The 15,771-nt window shown below is 41.9% G+C and overlaps 1 pseudogene; it reads right to left on the reverse strand.

Annotated features, from left to right (window-relative positions):
- Positions 1–14,444: 14,444 nt before the first annotated feature.
- Positions 14,445–15,070, reverse strand: LOC131912650 (small ribosomal subunit protein eS8-like; annotated as a pseudogene).
- Positions 15,071–15,771: the final 701 nt, after the last annotated feature.

The following is a 15,771-nucleotide window of genomic DNA, read 5'->3' on the forward strand; positions in this document are numbered from 1 at the left end:
CCTAGAGTGGCTTTAAAAACGACAACAGCCTAGGCTGCTGGGGATGCTCAAACACCCAACCAAATACTCAACAAACGCTCAATCCTCCTGTTTCAGCACCCTTGTCTCCAAAGTTCTGTGATTACTGGGAAGTGACACCACACCCAGCTGGACACAGGTGGCTTTAAAAACTCTCCACTGACCCTAGAGCAAAGGAACACGACTGCTGGGGGAGGGACGCAGTCTGGTCCTCACGGCGATGGCAGTGATGCAAACTAATAGTCTAGGATAGTCTAGGATGCAAACTAATATTGTGCACACACAGCACTTTGGACCAAACAACTGCAGAGGGAGCACGGTGTTTTTCAGTGCTCCTCTAGACAGAGCAGACGGGTCAGAGAGGGGATGAGAAACTGTTAAGGATGACTCTCGGCTTTTGGCCCAAGAAAGAATGATAAAGTTGCCTATAATGCAGGTGGAGAGGCAGTATGAATAACAAGGTTGTTAGAACAGAGAGCTGGAGAATTGGTTTTTGGATGTAGGAAAAATTGGGGCTGAAATAGGAATATTGAGAGGTTGAAACCAACCTGAGCTACATAGCTAGCTCTTTTTCTTTCCCTCCTCCTCCTCCTCCTCCTCCTCCTCCTCCTCTTCCTCCTCCTCCTCCTCCTCCTCCTCCTCCTCCTCCTCCTCCTCCTCCTCCTCTTCCTCCTTCTCTTTTTCTAAATGCCACCTCCAGGTGGTTCTTATGCAATCAAGTTGGGTCCACCGCGCTCGGGATTTAAAAAAAAAAGAAAAGAAAACAGTGAAAATCATTAGATATTCAGGTCAAAATTTCAGGTAGGCAGTTATGAAATTCTAAATGCACCATTTGGCAGTCATGAGCATCTGGATGCTATTTAAAGCCAAGACGTCAGATGATAACCTAAGGAGTGAGTAGAGGGGGTAAGGGTGGAGACTGGTCTCTAGTAGGAGGTGAGAGAGGGGAGGCCGGAGTTAGGTGAGGAGGAGCAGCTAGCAGGTGAAGCAGCGCCCCCTCCAGGAGAGGACTTGCATTCCATGGAGGCCGCCAGGAGAAGATGGGGAGAATGGGTAAGATTTCCTGCACAAAGAGAGCATGTGCTGGGCCCACCCAGGGTTTCACTGGGCATGTGAGGGGAAAGCCAGAGAGGGAAGGACATTGGAATTCTGGGGAGGGTGTAGGAAGTGTGGTCCAGTGAGGCAGAGTAGAGAGAAGGGGATGGGAAACCTGTAGACGTGTATACAGAAGTGTGTGGGCCCATGGATCGGAGGTCCCAGAGAATTAAGAATAGTAGTAATGGTTGGCAGGTCCATTGGAAGGAAAGAGTTGGGTCAGGCAGAGCGTTTGAGTTACAAATTTAACAGAGAAATGGTATGGGGTGAAGAAGTTTTGGAGGAGTGGTAGTGTTAGGATGGAATTCAGAGCTTTGTGAATAGTAGGTAAGTGCTCTACCACTGAGCTACACCCTTTGCCGAAATTACATGTCTGTTGATCCAGGTGTCTAATATCTTTAATAAAGTTGAGGAAGTGGACGGTAATTTGGAGGGACAGGGTTGACAGCAGGGCAATGCACAGTCAAATGTCAGAACCTCTGTTGGAGCAGGGATTTTAAAGAGGGTACCCGTGGGCCAATGGGCTAAAGGGAGAGCGGGTACTGGGGGCATCCACATCTCTCCATCATGTTTAGAACACATGACGGACCAATTAAACTAGGAATATGAGGCAGCATGGCATCCCACCAGCCCCCTCTCCTTCTAGGCCTGGACTTCTTAAGGCTGTGTTCTCAGAGTGGTTCTCTGTGACCTGAAGCAGGGCACTGGTGGCCAGCAGACACTCGGTGAGCAGCAAGAGGAAGCTCTGAAGATTCTATCCGGGAGGAACGCTCAGGCCAGCTGTCGGTGAGAGTCTTCCACGTTACCAGGAGAGCATAGGGCCATACACAGACCCAAACATGAGAGCATGGAGGAATCTCGACATCCCAGTGGAAGACAGTGGGGTGGGAGAGCAGCAGGAACCTCTGGGTATCCTGGAGGCAGAGCGATGACCTATATTTCTTTGTGTCGACTTTAACACAATCTCAATGAGGTCTGATGTGGGTGGGTATGGCTCTTTTCAAAGGACAGGAATAGGATGAGCGGAAGGCATGGTTTTCAAAGAGGGCTGTGTAGAAATCACTGTACAATGACATGCTTGGAAAGAATGAAAGGAAATTCAACATTGTAGAACACAGAGGTTGTGCCTTTTAAATGAAGAATGACCAATTAAACCGTTATGTAATATCTCATTAATCATTGAATTATCTCTGGTTGTATATACTGTTTCCCTAAAGTTAATCTTTATTCCGTTATGAAGGAATGAATCAAATTTCATGAAAAGAAATCTGGCCTCTTTATTTAAATGCGCTGGGAGGAGGAGTCTGGACAAAAAGTCTTTCTGTGGCTTAGTATTTTCAGTTTCAACTTAATAAAGAGGAGCCTGAGGGATGAAAAAAAGAGGTCAGGTTTTTTTCTTTTCCATTTGAGGTCCATAAATAGACTAGAAAAGTGGCGAGAGGTAAAGAAGACATCAACCCAGAAAATCCTCAGTGTTGCTGAGGACACACTGTAGCAAGTGTTCATGGTACCCACAACAATGTAGTCATTAATTCAACAAATAACTATATCAGAGCCTCTCAAGGGATCAGCACGCGCAGAGTTAAATATCACACTGGTTTGTTCTTAGAGATCATCTAGTGTGAAGGCTGACAGGAAAAAAGACTAATTCGATATAATTAGCGCTGGTAGGAGCTATAACATGTTGATGAGCTATGGGAACAGGATGCAGGGGGTGTGAAGGATGTATCGCGAGAGAGATGGACGTTCTGCTTAGCCTTTGAGAGAAGGAGAAAATGTTACTACACACAGACGGTAGCTGAAGGATTCTGGAGGGAGATGACAGCATATGTAAAAACAAGGAGGCATGAAGGTGTACATTGTGGAAAAATCACAGTTGTACTGTGATGTTCACTTGGGGCAATGTCACCAACTTCGATTAGGCAGAATGACGAAGGGGCTGGACCGACGATGACTCAGTGATTAAGAGCCCGTACTATTCTTGTAGAGGACCTGAGTTCAGTTCTCAACATCCACGTTCTGTAGATCACAATCAGGTGTAACTTCAGCTCCAGGGGAACTGACCCTCGGGGGCTTCCATAGGCACCAGTATTTATGTGTACATACCCACCCTCACATATGTACATAATTTCAAATACATAAATAAAATAAACCAGACTGTGATCTACATGCCATGCCCACAGGAATGCTTCCCAAAAGAATCGCAGGTGGAGTTTAGGCAGAAGGACCCACGTGAGCTGCCACCTCCTACCAAGAGAAGGAGAAGCTAGAGCATGGCGGCTGGAGGCGGGACAGAGAGAAAACAGCTTTCCTCTCTCCTCATAACGGTGTTCTCAGCGTGCCAAGCTCATTCCTTGGTACGTGATTTCTGTTTGACAAATAGGTATTGAATGAATAAATGAAAGAGGAGAGCATGTGACGTCTGCATTGGGAGCATGGCTTCAGGATGTGGGTGGGCTGAGATACCTGTGCTTTCTTTTATTCCTCATTAGATCAGCTGACTCAGCCCTCATGGCTTTAATGCTCGTGGCTGATAAATGCAAAGTGCCAGCCATGGAGGCTGAGCAGGAAAGACACACCGCGTGGGCTGGTAGCTTGGTGCCAAAGGGGAAGAGTTAGTAAAGATGTCTGCAAAAGGACAAGTCCCTTGGTCTTTTCCAGGACTGAGACCTTGAGTGACTTCCAAAGGAAGAGTTCACTGGAGTGGCAGCCCCAGGCTCCAGATGGCAGTGGGCTGAGGAAAAAGGGGAAGGAAGGAAGAGTGGATGGTGAGGGGAGACATTGTTTTGAAAGTTTTGGCTATGAAGGGAAGAGGGAGAGGAGGAAGCTTATGAGGAAGGCACGAATAAAGGATGGTGGCAGGTTTGTAAACTTAGGAAAACAAGTAGAGGAGAGACGGTAAAGCCAGAGAGAGTAATGGATGGGGGCTTGAATAGAGATAGTTAAAACTTAGAGACAATTGGATTTTTAAAAGGAACTGACAGACAATGAAAGTCTTCGGAGGAGGCCAGAGGGATGGACTGAAGCGTGTGGGTCCCTGTGGTCCTTGTGCTATACTGATAACACTCAGATAAGTGAGGTTCCTTGAATTGATTTCAGACAGCTAATACAATTCTTTGAAGTGTTGTAAGTTTGGCGATGAACATACAAAAATGAGACTCTTCCCAGGGCACACTTTGCCTTGAATATAGCTTAGTTTTAGATCCTTTCCTCGTGTCATAATATCTGTAAGAATAAAAGAGATTAGCATGTGAGAAAGAGTGTTAGTGATGTAAGGAGTTCAGAAATAGGAAAGCCATCTCCCTGCTCATTAATAAGCACATTGATATTCTTGACCTAGAGACTGTGCATGTTTTCCATATTTTGTATATATTACCCCAGAGTATGAAATCTTAGCATGAGGGGAACCAAAATTAAATTAGTTCCTTATCTAAGGCTTTTAGATGCTCTGGTACAAACCCCTCAAGGATAATGCACTGATCATTTCCCCGTGGATGGTGAAATTACAGTTTGCATAATTATTTCCTCATGATTTAATTGGAAACATTGAAGATTAAGTACACGGATGCCAGGGACTCTAATGCAGGGCAACACATTTCCCCCTTCCATCTCTGCAGCGCTTCCAGGCTGCGCAGCTTAAACAGAAGTGTTTGTTTGGAACACAGGATGAGTTTGGATGTGGGGTTGGGCCACTGTGTGGTGTGTTTCAGCACTTCATCACTGGCCTCTGAGGTGGATGGTTTAGGCTCCTGGGGAGAGCAGAGGCTAGCCATTGCCTCTCTCGTTTCTTACTTCTCACTTCTGTCCATCAGTGTCACCTTACAGGCTCTGGTAATGACCCTCTGTTTTCAAACGCTCACTCTGGCAGCTCAGAAACTGCAGGCTTCTCATTGCCTGGGCCTCATGAATACCCCCACTCTTCCTTCCATCCCATGTCACCACCACCCCCTTCTGAACTCTTTAAAACACAGCCAGTTACATACTGGGAACCTGCTGGCTCTCCTTGGTCCCATCTCTTCCTTCTCTGTCACCTGTTACTTCGGAATTTGCCACCAGCATGACCTCATGACCTCCATATTCTTTCTGTCTTCATTGCTCTAAGCCAGTTACAGCCACTGCCTCCTCTATCCCCTGCAAGGGTGAAGCTGTAGAACAGAGCATCCAAGACCCTTCCAGCTTTGTCCGGTTTGGCCTCTGGAGTCTTTCCTCCTGTCTCTTCTACCCCCTACATCTAGGTGCCTGGCAAAGAGGTAGCTCCTGTATCATCTCTGCTGGTGCTTGCCTGTACTGCCCTTGCACACATGCCTCTCCTGAATAAATGTCCCCTTCCTTTCCTAGGCAGCCTCTCCCATCCACTAGAGCAGAAAGTAATTTCATTGACCTACTCTTCTTGGGGTGTGCATTAGAGGTTTGGCTGCAGCTACCTTAACAATGAGATTCTGGATGGCTGAGGGCTCAGAGACTAGTAGGTCTTACTCAAGCTTGTGTCTTGTTGTCTAACAAGGATATCTTCTTAATATATGTCCTGGTTAGCTTCGTGACAAATGGACACAAGCTAGAGTCATCTGAAAGGAGGAAACCTTAAATGAGAGAATGCCTCCATAAGATCTGGCTGGACATGCTCTTAATTAGTGATTGATGGGTGAGGGCCCAGCCCATGGTGGTCCTGGGTTCTATAAGAAAGCAGGCTGAGCAAGCTATGAGGAGCAAGCCAGTAAGCAGCACCCTTCCATGGCCTCAGCATCAGTTCCTGCCTCCAGGTTCCTGCCCTGTTTGAGTTCCTGCCCTGGCTTCCTTCAATGATAGACTGCAATGTGTGGGTATAGGTCAAAGAAACCCTTTCCTCCCCAGCTTGCTTATTGGTCATAGTGTTTCACCGCAGCAATAGAAATCAACCCCAACTAAGACAGGGTACATATATTCCATGGAATTGTTTCTTGTCTTTGTTTACCAGTCAACACTTCCATTTTTATTTTCATACATTCCTAGTAGAATAGAGCACTTTTGCTGTGTGTTTCACCCGCATTGTGATGATGGTGGTAGTGGTGATAGAATGTTTATATTCTGGAACCTCACATATATAATTCCCTTCACTCCCCGTACTTAGCCGCTTTTCTGTTGCTGTGCATGTGTGAAGGTCAGAGGATGGGTTGTCAGGGAGAACCAGTCAGCCCTCTCCTACTTTGTGGAACCTTGGGGTTGAACTCAGCTCATCAGCCTTGAAGGCAAGCACTTTTATGTGCTGAGCCACCTCTCTGGCCCCAGGATGTTTAATTAGAGATGTTAAATTGTCAAATTAATAGAAAAGTAAAACAAACAAACAAAAAAGCAACAAAGAGGGACTTGCATCAAGGAAATATGGCTTCATGCCTCGCAGCAGTGTTCTGTTCTTTTAGGAAAGTGAAAGGAGACATACCTGTGCCTGAGGTTTCAGAGCAGCGGGTCTTGGGTCCTCTCAGATATCAGGAGTAGTTAGTAAACTACTTCAAATTGTGTGGGTATTGAGTGAAGGACTGGGGGAATCTTCTTTTTCCAAATACACAATTCCAACTCATTAGATTTCTTTTGGTTAAAAAGTTTAATACATTAATTTCTTTCTTAAGAATTTCCTAGAGTTTAATATATTAATTTCTTTCTTAATATAAATGCAAGACGAAAAACAATCTCATTCCTAATCCCAGAGAAGGTAACACTGGGATACCACTCAGAATTTTCATACTGAGAACGGAGGAAATGATCATGATTGCTGTTTATCAATGTATCTGATCAGGATCTTTAGAGATGGGTGCTATTCCACTGGGCTGAGAGGAGGCACATAGCTTCTTTATAGTTGTATCCTTTTTAACTGGCAGAGTCAGGATTGGAATGGAGGACATTCTAGTTCCAAAGTCTGTATTTTAGTCTCTTGAAAATAAGGTGCTGGTGAGGAGAAGGCCAGAGTTGGTATGAGAAGGGAATGGACTGGGAAGGAGAATATTCCTACGGGAAATTATAGTTTATTTGGTACCAACTCAGGAAAGATGCCAGATTAGATGTGGCCATGTGATGTGTTGATGAGGGGTTAGCATAAGAAATAATAGACTGTATCCCTTAAAAAAGAAAGCAGGGAAGGACATTGAAAATACACAAGTGTGGGTTAGGATTCTCCAGAAGAGCAGAGCTGATAGAATGAATATGTGTTGCAAGAGGACCTATTCGATTGTCTTATGAGATGCTGTCTGGGAGTCCAACAATGGCTATCTTCTGCATTGCTGGCATGGTGGTCATGAATTGCTCTAGTTTGTGCTTGTCTTAAAATTTCTGTATTTTTCCATCTTTTAAAAACGTCAGTGTTGCTACATGTACATGATTGGCAGTTGTTTATAGCTTTTTTTTTTTCTTTTTTACAGCTTGATATATGTTGTTCTGTGATTTCTTGGACTTCACAGTTTCTGTTGGTGATGCTCTTCCAATGTGTTTGCCTTTTTAAAGTAGGTTTTTCTCTTACAAATTTTTCCTTTTCTCTTTTATGTATCGTGTGTGTGTGTGTGTGTGCACATGCATGTGGTATATGCTCACCTGTGTGTGTTGGTCAGAGCTTGACTTTGGATGTCTTCTATCATTTCTCACATATTTTTGGAGGCAGAGTGTCTTACCGAACCTGGAGCTCACTGTTTTGGCTAGGCTGACTGGCAGGCAAGCCTTGTCTCTGCCTGTCTCTGCTCCCTGGCACTAGGGTTACAGATATGAGCTGCTACTCTTATCTATTACATGGATGCTAACATAGATCCTCATGCTTTTCAACAAGTACTTTATCCACCGAGCCACCCACCCAGACCTATGGCTTTTAATATTCTTTTTTGGCATCTTGACTCTAATGTGCCTTGGATGGTTACTTATTTAATCATGTATACTTAGGGTTTTAAATGTCTCTTGTGTACTTTCCCTGTTTTGTAAAATGAATGTTTGGTATAATTTCATTCAACAGAGCTTTTTTTTTTTTTTTTTTTTTTTTTTTTTTTTTTTTTTTTTTGAGACAAGGTTTCTCTGTGTAGCCCTGGCTGTCCTGGAATTCAATCCATAAACCAGGCTGGCCTTGAACTCAGAGATCTGCCTGCCTCTGCCTCCCAAGTGCTGGGATCAAACAGAGCTTTTAATGCTTATATTTTGATCTCAGTTTCTTCTTTTACTCCATGAATTCTTAGGTTTGGTCTCTTATTTTACAAATTGAATTTATTTATTTATCTCTCTCTGTGTGTATATGTGTATGTACAGGGTTGTGTGTGTGTGTGTGTGTGTGTGTGTGTGTGTGTGTGTGTGTTTAGGTCAGGGGACAACTTGCAAGTGTTGGTTCTCTTCTACCATGTGGGTCCTGGGGATCAAACTCAGGTCGTTAGGCTTGTTGGTAAGACTTGCTGAGCCATCTTGCTGACCCAGGTTTGGTCTCTTGATCATATCTCAGAGTTGTGAAAAGTTGTGATCATATTCTTTTTTCCACTCACTCACATTGAAAGTCAATATTACCTCAACCTTGATTTAAGGGGATCCATATTTAGTTTTATAAAAAACTAAAACTTTTAAACACAAAAACCTCTAATCAACAAAGAATTGCACAAACAGTTCTTGGAAATACAAATGGTTTATACATATTTGGAAAAGCATAAAGCATCCTTAGCCACCAGAGATACGGAAAGTAAAGCAACATTGAGATCTATCTCACCTTGGTCAGTATGGCTGCCATGAAGAAGCAGATGAGAACCAGTGCTGACAAGTGTGTATGCGAAAGAGAGCTACTGGTGGGAATGTAGCTGGCACAGCTTCTATGACAACGTGGAGCTCCATGTGACCCATACGTACCTTTACTGGGTGTATCCTCCAAAGAAGTTAAGTTAGCATATCACAGAGATGCTTGCATATCTGTGTTAATTATACTAGACACACTAGCCAAGATACAGAACTAGACCAGGAGCCTGGGAACAAGTGAGTAGATAAACAAAACATGGTACACACACACAGTAGGGTTCTGTTCAGCTTTAAAGAAGAATGAAATGATTGGTTTTGCAGGAAAAGGAATGGAACCAGAGACTATTACGTTAAGGGAAACAAACCATATCCAGAAAAACAAATATCAGACATAAAAGCTAGATTTAAATAAACGTGTGTGTGTGTGTGTGTGTGTGTGTGTGTGTGTGTGACATGAAGATCAAAGTGAGATTATGAGAAGGTAAGGACAGGTCTAAAAGGAGGGGTAGGGTAGGAAGAGAGGATAATTGAGGAAGGACAGATCATATTTATATCTGTATGTATATCTATATTTATGTCTTTTTGTATGACATAAAAGCAGAGGGGTAGCTATTTGGGAGGGAAGGGGGCCAGCAACATGGAGGGAAGGAAGTATGAGGGGAGGGTAGCTTGACAGGAGAATGTGTATAAGATGAAAAATTATATATTTGTGAAACGTCATAATGAAACCCATTTGTCTAGGTTACTTTTCTATTGCTGTGAAGAGACACCATGACCAAAGTGACTTGTGGAAGAAAGTGTTTATTGGGGTTTACTGTTTCAGAGGGTGAGTCCATGACCATCATATGAGGAGCATGGCAGCAGGCAGGCATGGTGCTGTAGCTGTAGCTGAGTGCTTACACTCCTTATATACAAGCAGAAGGTGGAGAAGGGGATAGAGGGAGAGAGCTAACTGGGAATTGGGTGAGCTTTAGAAACCTCAAAGCCTACCCATCCCTAGTGATGCACCTCTTCCAACAAGCCCACACCTCCTAATCCCTCCCAAACAGTTCCACTAACTGGAGACCAAGTGTGCAGACATACGAGCCTACAGGGGCCATTGTCATTCAAACCACCACATCACTATTTTGCAAACTAATTATCAATGTTGTTGCCCACGCTGGTGTCTCATCTTCCTCCTCGGTCTGACTATGCCTCTTCACTGTCTCTGGAGAAAAAGATCATGTTCTGTCATGCTACTCAAGTCCAGTAGAAGAATTAGGACTGTGCATTTTGCTTGGTGTAGATACAAGCTAAATGCCAAGAATGATGTTGGGCTATTCTCTGAGATTTGGTATTTTTAATTACCAGTGTTTTCTGCAAATACAATTATGTATGCTAATAAGACATTAAGTGAAACACAAGCCGGGCGGAATGCCGAGGAAGGTTTTTGCTGACAACTTCATTAAACATATATGAGGAAGTGAGTCAACCATTTCAGCTGAAAGGAGATCCAGTCGACAATGGGCAGGAAGTAAAGGCACACCATCAGGGCTTAGAGATATAGGAACATGAGAACTATAGTTCTGAAGATGAGAATGATTGGCTTTGGTTTAGATGAGTACCATTATAGAGAATTAACGAGGTTTTGTTTATTCATTTATTTTTCTTGGTCATTACAAATCTAAGAAGGTAACATCAAGACAACCAGAGGCTAGTTGACAGTTTGAGAAAATCACTTACTATTATTTTTATTTTTTTTAAAAAAAATCTCTTATTTTTCCCTCCCTTCTTTTTTCACGTATAGTGTTAAGAATTGAACTTAGGTCTTCACACATGGTACAGCAAGTGCTCTATCTCTGAGCTATAGCCCCAGCTCCCAAATTTTTATTTTTAAAATGTATAGTCAGAAATGTATCAAATTAACTGCACAGTTTAATGAAAAGTAAAATACATGGCTGTATACTCATGCTTCAGCTTAAGAAATAGAACATTATAAAAACTCAGAAGGCCCTTAAGGAACCTTCTCCCAATGAACTTACATTGTAGGTTGTTTTTGCTCTTTTTGGGGGGCCTGCCACCCAGCTCTCAAATAAATCACACTTGGAGGCTTATTCTTAATTATGAATGCCTGGCCTTAGCTCGGCTTAGTTTCTAGCCAGCTTTCCTTAACTTAAATTATCCCAAGTACCTTTTGCCTCTGGGCTTTTCCTTTTCTCTAACTTCTGTAAATCTCACTCTTACTCAGTGGCTTGCTGTGTAGCTGGGTGGCTGGCCCCTGGAGTTGTCCTCCTTTGGCTGCTAGATTTTAGATCTTTTTTTCCCAGATTTCTCCTTCTCTATACACTCTCTGCTTGCCAGCCCCACCTGTCTTTTCTCCTGCCTTGCTATTGGCTGTTCAGTTCTTTATTAGACCATCAGGTGTTTTACACAGGCACAGTAACACAGCTTCACAGAGTTAAACAAATGCAACATAAACAAAAGTACCACACATTAAAATAATATTCTACACAAACCTACTCCCCAATGGTAATTACCCTGAAATTTGTACTAATTACTCATTTTCTGTGGTTATTTTCTTTCTGTATGTTTATCTGCACATTTTTGAAAATTGCAAGTACCTAAGTGAATCTAAATTAGTGCATTTCATATTATATCTATATCTAAGACTCTAGGACATGTCTTCAGCCTTCCATAGTTTCTCACAACAGAGCTTTATGTTTATTATGTAAAAGATGAGCCTAAGTGAAAGAAGCCAGTCTGAAAAGTCTACACCTTATCCAATTCTAACCATATGACATCCTGGAAAAGCAAAAATACAGAGACGCTAAAAGACCAGAACTTTCTTGAGTTTTAGGGAGGGAGACTGGGACTGTCTTAGGGTTTCTACAGCTATGAAGAGAAACCATGACCATGGCAACTCTTATAAAGGAAAACATTTAATTGGGGATAGTTTACAGTTCAGAGGTTTAGTTCATTATCCTCGTGGTGGAAAACATAGCATGAAGCAGACATGGTTCTGGAGAAGGAGCTGAGAGTTCTACATCTTGATTGGCAGGCAGCAGGAAGTGAATGGAGACACACTTCCTCCTAATAAGGCCATACCTGCTCCAACAAGACCACACCTCCTAATAGCCACTCCCTGTGAGCCTAAGGGGGCCAATTACATTCAAACTACCACGGGAATGAATAGGTGAAGGATAGTGGATTTTTAATGTGGTGAGGCAATTAGGTGTGAAAGTGTAAGACAAACGTGATAATGACTTGTCAAAACCTACAACATGAAGAATGACGCTTAAGTGTAAACTGTGGACTGTAGTAAATAGAAGAATGCAGGGAAGGATGAGGGTACCAAATGGGCATAGGGACCTTCCCATGTTAGCTGTTCAAGTGTCCTGTAGATCTAAACTTATACTATAAAATGTCATTCCATTAATTACTAAAAAATAATGCTGGGTAATATTGGCTCTCACCTTTAATCTCAGCCCCCAAGAGAGCAGGGGCAGGCAGGATCTGGTCTACAGAAGCCAGCCTGGTCTACAGAACAAATTCCAAGACAGCCATAGAGAAACCTATCTTGAAAAATAAAATAAATAAAGAATAAAAAAAAGAGACTACAAAACCTTTTCAGTTTTAATTCCAAAGGTAATGTGTATACCTTTTTTATAAGTGATTTAAAATAAATTGATATAAGGAAAATATTAAAAAAATTATTATATTATATCTTACTTTAATATAGTACTATATACAAAGCAAGATTTAGTTTATAAATGACAGGACATATCTCATTAAAATTTTGTCTACTAACATTTAACTTCTCCTGAACACTGGAGACATCAGATTAAACGCCTTCTTTGAAATTCCCTGTCAACCATGTTTTAGGAGTTTCTAATGTATTTTCTAATGTTTTAGTCTTACTGATCTTAATCTATGGAGTTATCTATGATACTCTTGGATATAAATAAGTCATTTTTTTTGTCCTTAATCTCAGTGTAGATGTCTGTTGGCAGTTTAAGAGCAAGAATTAGCTCCATAGATGTGGGTAGAGATTCAAATGTGACAAATGACATCAGGACAGTCTACACAACTGCTGTGTAGCCCTTCATTTATTTCCTAAAGTTTAGTTGACAGTGGTCTATGTGTTCTATTTGAAAACTGTGCTCTACAAAATATATATCCTACAGAAAAAAAGTGATGTTAGAAAACATACTCATGTCGTTTAAAAAATTCTTTATCTAATCTCTCACCCTGGAGATGTTATGATGGGTGATATCTTCAGTCAACAATTTCAGCTTCACACACTTTCCCAGCCCAGCACACCAGGCTTAGGTTGGAAGGCTATGACTAGCTCATAGACAAGGTCACATTCTGAAATGTAACAACATGGCACTTATATGATTGTTCTATGACACAGCAACTGCTCTAAGATCATCTTCAGTGCTCTTCAGAGTTAGCTGGTCATTATATCTACTTGCAGAGATTTTGTGGTAAAACACAGAATCTTCGGATGTGATCACAGCTTTCTGATATGGATGATGAGACTCCAGATTAGCAAAGACAGGAAGCCAGATTTCTTCTTCACTGTCCTTTCTTCTTGGCTTGCTGCTTTGAAGCATACACGTGGAAAGTCCAGACAAAGGCTCCGGAAAAATCTTTCACCAGCAGCTTTCCTGCGTTATAGTCACCTGACTCTCCCTGTTAATTCATTTCCATTAGGCCCAATCCATAAGAAGAGGTGCTACTGTTTCTTTACTAGTGTGATACAATCCCATACTGATAAGGACTGAGCTATTTTGATATCATTCCCATATTTTTACACTGAGTGTCCCAGTTTGGCATGGGTGAAGGCTTTCTTACTGAATAAGGAGGAATGTTGCAATTCCTAGCTACTGTGGGGGCAGATGCACAGGAGAGCACACCTATGCTTCCACATGGAGCCAGGGATCTCGTGAGTGAAACCTGTATTTTCAATTCCAATTTAACAGCCAGGGTTGATTAATTTTTAAAAAAATTCTCAGTGTAACCATGAGAATTTTTTGTGAAAATATTAACATAAGACCTTACTTGCTTTATCCTATAGAATATATTAATTGGTTTCAAAATAATAACAGAAATATTATATTGAAAATGAGACTAGTGAATAAAATTTATTTCTCTACAACTTGGTTCTTATCCCTATACACCACACTAGATAATAGTTATTAAAATATACTAAGGCCACTTAAGTGAATACTTTTATTTCTCTAATCATCTTATGGTTATGCAACCAAGTTGAATATACACCAAATTTATTAGTTAGTTAGTTCATGTCCATTTTCTAGGTTTTTTTAAACTTATGTATCTCAGAGAACATAAAACAAAATGATTAAAAAGTCAAGCCATGTAATAACTTACGTTGAGATAAAGCTTATTTCTAATACTATCCCCTCCTCCTTTCTAATACTATCCCTCCTCCTTCCAACAATTACCTTATCTTTTAGTAAAACATAAACTTATATATGTATGTTTTATATGTGCACATGAGCACAGATATGAGCTTACATTTTTTTCAAAAATTCTCCTAGTTGCAGACACAATATTTTTTTTATAGAACAATAAACATCTTTATTACATGAGCTATGAATGATGCTTTATTTGCCTTTCCGGGCTTTGATCTTCCTCAGACAGAACTCCAGCTCCTTGCCTTCTAGCACATAGCCATCTGCTCTGCCACATTGGCTCGGTCTTGAGGCAATACACACAAGAAGCTTGCCATGCTGGAACTGCTCCTCCAGAAGACTGCTGATTTTAGCGTTCTTTTTCCTTTCATCATATTTCTTTTGGATTTTCTTTGATTGTTTTTTGTTTAATATTTCTTCCTCTTCAGGAGTCAGCTTGGCCCCCTTCTTGCAGCCCAGGGGCAGTGCATAGTGAGACTCATACCACTGTCAGTATGGTGTGCTGTCGATAAGCACGATGCAATTCTTCACCAGGGTCTTGGTGCGGACCAGCTCGTTATTGGATGCATTGTAGACAACATCAATGATCCATGTTTTCCGAGTACAACACTCCGAGGCCCAGGAAAAGTTCCCCACATATAATCTTAGGGCACGGTACTTCTTATTGCCTCCTCGGACTCGGACTGTGTGTATACGACGAGGGCCAGTCTTCGTGTTGGCAGCAGGCCGTCCCAGCTCATACTTCTGCTTCTTGTGGTAGGGCTTTCTCTTACCCCCGGTCTTGCGCGCTTGTGCCAGTCGTCTCGAGAGATGCCCATCGCTCGGCGCTGGCTGGAAAGAGCTGCAGACACAATATTTTTTTGCTGAGTTAGTTCCTCAGTGAAAACACTTGTTGGTTGTCATATGCTAATTCAGTGTCTATTCCAGCTGATACCTCCATCAGTTTGGAGCTACAGGATTCTGAATGCTGACGCCCATACCCTGAACTGCATCTTTATCCTAAAGCTGAGTTTTAATTGAGGTTTGCTGTGCTCCAACTTCCTCGGTGTTATATTTTGTCTGATCTCCTTGGAGTTGAGAAGCAGTCACCTTCTGCACTGTGTGAGTTCTTGAATTTGTGGACTCTGTTCACTTTCTCTCTTGTCCACTAAAGGATCAAATATCTGAACTTAACGTCAACTTCTGGCTCCTTGTTGGAAGCAGTCAGCTGTAACCAAAACATACAGCTAACATTTTGTTTTCTGAACTCTTCACTAAGGCATACAAATTCACTTGACAGGTGATCTGCCTTCCAGGTTAGTGACAGTTTTATTCAGTGCTTCTCACTGTGTAAAATGGACCACCATTTCAGCTTCTGACTGCAGTTTCCATTTTGTTGACGCATAGACCACCAGGCCAGTGTCAAGGTTCTGGGCTTATTTATTTATTTATTTACTTACTTACTTTTTTTTGTTTTTTGTTTTTTGTTTTTTGTTTTTCGAGACAGGGTTTCTCTGTGTAGCTTTGCACCTTTCCTGGA

This window comes from Peromyscus eremicus, chromosome 6 (assembly GCF_949786415.1).
Source record: "Peromyscus eremicus chromosome 6, PerEre_H2_v1, whole genome shotgun sequence".
In the NCBI taxonomy this organism is placed as follows: Eukaryota; Metazoa; Chordata; class Mammalia; order Rodentia; family Cricetidae; genus Peromyscus; species Peromyscus eremicus.